A 6,031-nucleotide genomic window follows, 5' to 3' on the forward strand; every position below is an offset into this window, starting at 1 on the left:
CTTTGTTTTTACATATGGGACTCGGTCTCCTTGTTGGTTTTTGGGGGTACTTTGAGGATTTGGGCATAACAGTAATGTGACTTTAAGCCTGACCTCAAGGTTGTAAAATGTCTTTGACCCACACCTGGTCTTGATTTTACTATAAGAAGAGACTCAAAACCTGCTCCTGAGACTCAAAACCAACTCCCATGGTCAGTGTCAGAAGCTCGAACTCTGCCCTGTGGCCCCTGTGAACTGGAAGGTTTTTGCCCTGTGGTGACTGGAATAAAGCTTGCTTCTGGTTCCTAGACTTCGGGGGTCTGTACCCCATTATTTGCCTGCCTTTGGGATCCAACTGTTGTAGGAACGGCAGGCTGTGTTCTTGCCACCCGGCTCCCTGCTGCCAGCTAGCTTTACCCAAAATAATTACACGGAAACTGTATTCTTTTAAACACTGCTTGGCCCATTAGCTCTAGCCTCTTACTGGCTAATACTCACATCTTGATTAACCAATTTCTAATAATCTGTGTAGCACCACGAGGTGGTGGCTTACCGGGGAGGATCTTAACCTGCATTCATCTTGGAGAGGAGAGCTATATAGCGTCTGCCTCATTGCCTTCTTCTCAGCATTCTGTTCTGTCTACTCCGCCTACCTAATTTTCTGTCCTATCAAAGGGCCAAGGCAGTCTCTTTATTAACCAATGAAAGTAAGACATAGACAGAAGGCCCACCTACATCATTTCCCCTTTTTCTGTTTAAACAAAAAAGAAAGGCTTTCACTTTAACATAGTAAAATTACATATAACAAAACAGTTATCAAGCAAGAATTACAGTTACAATATTTATATCTAGTTTATCTTTTATCATAACTAAGTAAAACTATAACTATCAACACTTCCACCTGTGACACCTTGGCTGTCCCCAAGCCTCATCACCTCAGTATCAGCATTGGGAGGTAACTTTCTGAAGACACAGACAGGGTTCCAGGAGCCTGGGAAATGATGCGGGACCTGATGTCCTCAGACAGGCAGGAGGTAGTCTAGGCACCAGATTGTAGTGGCTTTGAACACAGATAGAAGGATTCAAGGAGCTTGGGGGGGGGTCCAGTGGATTAGAGAGAGCAGTCAGTGTTGAGCCCTACTGGAGCCACAAGGGGAGAAGAGGGACATCACAGATAAACTGCACACTCATAGCCTTGCTGCCTGCACAGCTGGGGCAGAGTCAACAGTCTGTGGCAGGCAGTAGACAGGTGTTATTGTCTGGTTACCTTTTTCACAAGCTAGAACCATTCAGGAAGAGGGACAGATGGAGAAAGTACCTCCATGAGATCGACTTGTGGGCAACCCTTGGGGCATTTTCTTCATTACAGATTGATGGAGAGGGCCCAGCCCACTGTGGGTGGTCCCATCCCTAGGCACATGGTCCTGGCTGAGCCAAGTTATGGGGAGCAAGCCAGTAAATAGCACCCTTCATGGCCTCTGCGTCAGCTCGGGCCTCCAGGTTTCTACCTTGAGTAGGAGTCTGTGAGGTGAAGTTTTGGTCATGGTATTTTACCGTAACAATAGAAAGCTAAGCAGGACAACAGCAGTAGGAAGTCACTACCCTGAGAACCCCTTGGGAGGGTTGGAGGGATAGCTCAGCCTCAGAGCACTTGCTGCCCTTGCAGGAGGCCCACAGCTGTAGACAGTGACTCTGCTTTCTGTCCCCAAAATCACACAGAAACTGTACTAATTACAACACTGTTTGGCCAATGGCTCAGGAGTATTCCTACCTAGTTCTTACATCTTAAATTAACCCATTTTTATTAATCTGTGTATTGCCTGTGAGGCGTGTTACTCCTTCGGCAGCTAGTCCCACTGACTCTGCCTATTCTCTCTCAGTCTCTGTTTGGATTTCCATCAGGTTCTGCTCTGCTAAGCCATTGGCCAAAAAAGCTTTATTCATTAACCAATAAAAGCAACACATATATAGAAGAACACATATATGGAGTTACAGCCACCAGTAACTCCAGCTCATGGGGAATATGACGCCCTCTTCTGGTCTCTGTAAGTACCACATCCACATACCTCCTGACACACATAAGTGAAATTAATAAAAATAAATTTTGTGCTGTGTGGTGGTGTAAGTCTTTAATCCCAGCACTTGAGAGGCAAAGGCAGGTGAATCTCTGTGAGTTTGAGAAAAATTTAAAAAATAAAAAACAGTCCCTTGAGCTGTCAGACTGTCTGCTCCCTGCTTACAGTGAGGTAAAGAGCCATGACACCCTTCACCATGGCAACCGGGAGCGAAGACAAACTTTTTCACCTTTGGAGAGGATTCTGTCCGGATTTATGTCAGTGATGGACAGCTGGATATTCAACCAACAGATTTGCAAGGCAGGGCTCAGAGGGGCCAGCAAAAGGGCTCGGTAGGTAAAGCGCTTGCCACCAAGCCTCACCGCTGAGTTCAAACCCCAGACCCACACGGTGGCAGGAGAGAACCGACTCCCACAGGTTGTCCTCTGGTCGGTGTACACACTCCCATGCACGCACACACAGTGAAAAAATAAGAACTCTGTCACTGTCAGGGACATGGCAGGAGCGCTGTGGGGAACATTCCGTGGGGCTGAACTGCCTTCGCCCTTTCTGGGCTGTTGGCCCTCCCTCACAAGGCTGTCAGGGACACCAGCACCGAGCTTGTAATCAGATTCTCCACCCCAAGCGTGAGTGTGGAGTTCTCTGTGGCCCCGCTGAGAGCCACCTGGTCCAAGCACCCCAGTAAGTCCATTTGTTAACCAAATGTTGTTTGACCAACTCATCACTTAGAACTAATCAAATGGAATTAAAATTTTATTAAAATTTCATTCACTGTGTGTGTTTGTGTGCGTGAGCGTGTGTGTGCATTTGTGTGCTGGCTGTGCTTGTCACACCCACGTGGCGGGCAACAGGTTACTTTCCTCTTGGTCTGTACCCTCTCATCACTTAGAATGAATAACGTCAACGAGGTTGCGGAGATGGCTCAGCAGCTGAGAGAACCCGCTGCTCACAGAGGCCCCAGGTTTGGTTCTCAGCACCCACATTGCGGTTCACAAGTCTCTAACTCCAGTTCCAGGGGATCTCTGCAGGCACCAGGTACATACATGGTGCACAATATACATGCAGGCAAAACTCATACACATAAAATAAAAACAAATCTTTTTAAAATTTGAAAAATATTAAGTATCAGTACAGGCTCTTGACACAGGCAGGCGCATGCCACCAACAGGAGGGTGTGGTCTGGCCACGCCCACTGGCGCGAGGCCCCGCCCACTCCGCCCTCGCCCTTCTAAGGAGCCTCAACTCAGGTTTGAGGCAGCACTTTGGGCTCTGGCTCCCACCGCAGCGGCAGCATGGTGACCTTCTCGGGACACTTCAGCATCACCAAGTGGCTGCCTTCCTCCGTGGGCTTCAGGAACGCCGGCAGCCCGCAGCAGGATCTGCAGGCATACGGGGAAGTCCCTCCTGCTGTCTACCCTTCAGCCCCACCCAGATGGATCTCCAGGATGGCCCGCCACCCTGCTGGAACCTCACCAGGTATTCATTCACTCGGTTAACACCCATTAAGCGCCTACAGTATGCCTGAGGTAGGACTTCTCAACCTTGGCTCTGTGGACCTCTTGGGGTTGCGTCTCTGCTGTGGGACATCTTGTGTGTGTTGTAGGGTGCTGGGCGTCCCCCCTCTCAGGATACAAGGGAAACTCTGCCCTCTTCCACCAGAAGGTTGCCCACCTGTCTTGGGTCACACCACCTGGAAGCGCCACTGAGGAAGAACAGTCCCTGTCTGGAGCACCAAGCTGACCACCCAGCCTGGGCTAAGCCCAAATTCAGATAGATGACCACGCCCACACAAAGCCCACCAACTAAGGCCACGCCCAAACCGCGCCCCAAACAGAATCTTAACCCCTCAGAAAAATCTCTTTTGTTACACACCTCTCCTAAATTTCAGGCCTGCTGCCTAGAGAGACACATGTAGTGATTTCACAGAGCCACGCCCACCGCTAAGCCACGCCCGCCGGGAGTTGGGCCTCTACCGGGCAGAGCCCATCCAGCTGGGATTGGGCACCCTTCCTTGAGAGGACACTGGTGGGTGCCGGAGAGTGCAGGAAGACGCTGGGGTGATGCCCGAGCCATCCCCTCACCCCCGGCGGGCGGGCGGGCGTTCTCAGAGTCCAGCATTCTTTGGGGAAAGGGGGCTGATGAGCCGCTGGGAGTCGGCTCTGCCTGTGGAGAGGACCGATCTGCACCAGGCTGCCTTTGAAGGCAGTGTCTGAACTGACGCCGCTTCGAACATACAATGGTCAGTCTCCCAACTCTACCTGAGGGCTGAGGGTCTTGAGACTGTTCCTAGACAAAGATCTTTTACAGCTTTCATTTTTTTATTGCTTGTTTGTGTGTGGGGGTTCACATGCCAAGGCCAAAAGATGGAGATCAGGGGATGACAAGTGGGAGTTGGTTCTCTTCCACCACGTGGGTCCTAGGAATGGAACTCAGGTGGTCAGGCCTGGCAACAAATGCCATTGCCCCTGAGCCTTCATCAGACTGACAGTTTCCTTTTTTTTTTTTTTATTTCAATACAAGTCTTTTATTGTCCCAAAAGACACCCCAAATCGTATTAAAATTCTGAGCTTGTTTCTGGGACTGGTACCTTAGGTCTACTCATCAGCCTGCTGCACTGTTCCCTTTTCAGACACATAGATACCATCCAAGAACTTCCTGATATCCTTGTTCTTAACTGTTGTGGCCTGCTGTATCAGAGCCGCCGAGTTTGAAACAAGTTCAATATCATTTTCTTCAAGGATTAATTCATCCTTCTGGGCTTGAGAGACAGAACAAGCAACGCCTGTCCTCATCCGAACCCTGCGGATGTATTTTTCACCCAAGAAATTTCAGATTTCAACCAAAGACCCATTCTCCTGAATAACGACGTTGATGGGGAAGTGAGCATACACAGACCTCATCTTGTAGCGGAAGCCCAGTGTAACACCCTTGATCATGTTTTGAACGTGGCTGCAGATGGTTCTGACGGTGGCCAGTTCCTTCCTGTTGCCCCACCATTTGTCAACCCGGAGCCTCTTCTTCTTCTTCCCAAGAAGGCTCAGCTCTACGTTGATGTGATTGAAGTCCCTCCGGAGGGTTCCTCTGGGGCCCTTCACAATGACTGTGCGCCCCTTCAGAGTGATGTCCACATTTTCTGGAATGTCGACCGTCTGATTGCTGAGAATGGTCTTCATTCTCGCAGTAGATGGGGCAAAGAGAGCGACAGTTTCCTTTTTATAAAGAAGTAGGAACAGGGGTTATGGCTCCATGTATAGTCTCCGCTGTCTGAAGAGCTAGGCCTAGGATGAGCTCTCCGTCCTTGGTTGGTGGTGTGGAATAGGAAATTCAGGGTGAAGAGGAGAAAGCTAGTGAATAAATTACACTCAGAGAGGAAAGAGACTCCGGTTCTCACGGGAGTGAGTCTTCAGGTGTCAGGGTAGGTCTTACCTGGGTCTCCCTGGACAGAAATGGGGACACGGGGATGTCCAGGACACTCGGGAGATGCTTGGCTGCTCTTCTGGGGAGGAGATAATTCCACTCTGGGTAGGTGCATCTCTGGCAAGAACTGCAGCTGCCATTGGGACAGGAGGAGGACTTGGTAGGGGCTGCTGGGAGAGCTTTGGAAGCCCTTTCTGAGGGATAGACCACAGGCTTTTGTGGAGTCAGGCCAGGGCTGTGCTCACTCTGGCACTGGCTTTGACCACCTGTTCTCGAGACACAACACGGAGGCAGACTTTGTGAGTCTGGGTATACTGAGGAGTGGTCTGTCAGCAGTCTTCACTGTTGAGGCTTCAGACTGACACGGGAGGGAGCAGATCAGAGGCTGGGCATGGTGGCTTACCTCTAGAATATCAGCACTCAGGAGGCAGAGGCAGGGGGATCTCTGTGAGTTGGAGTCTACATAGTGAGTTCCAGGACAGCAAGGGCTACCCAGAGACATTGGGAAAAAAAAAACCAGCACCAAAAAAGCCAGATCATGGCTGGAGAGATGGCTCAGA

General features: G+C 50.1%; 1 pseudogene; it reads right to left on the reverse strand.

Annotated features, from left to right (window-relative positions):
• Nucleotides 1-4,570: 4,570 nt before the first annotated feature.
• Nucleotides 4,571-5,245, reverse strand: LOC130862955 (60S ribosomal protein L9-like; annotated as a pseudogene).
• Between the last annotated feature and the right edge of the window lie 786 nt (nt 5,246-6,031).

The sequence above is a fragment of the Chionomys nivalis genome, chromosome 20 (genome assembly GCF_950005125.1).
Source record: "Chionomys nivalis chromosome 20, mChiNiv1.1, whole genome shotgun sequence".
Classification (NCBI taxonomy): domain Eukaryota; kingdom Metazoa; phylum Chordata; class Mammalia; order Rodentia; family Cricetidae; genus Chionomys; species Chionomys nivalis.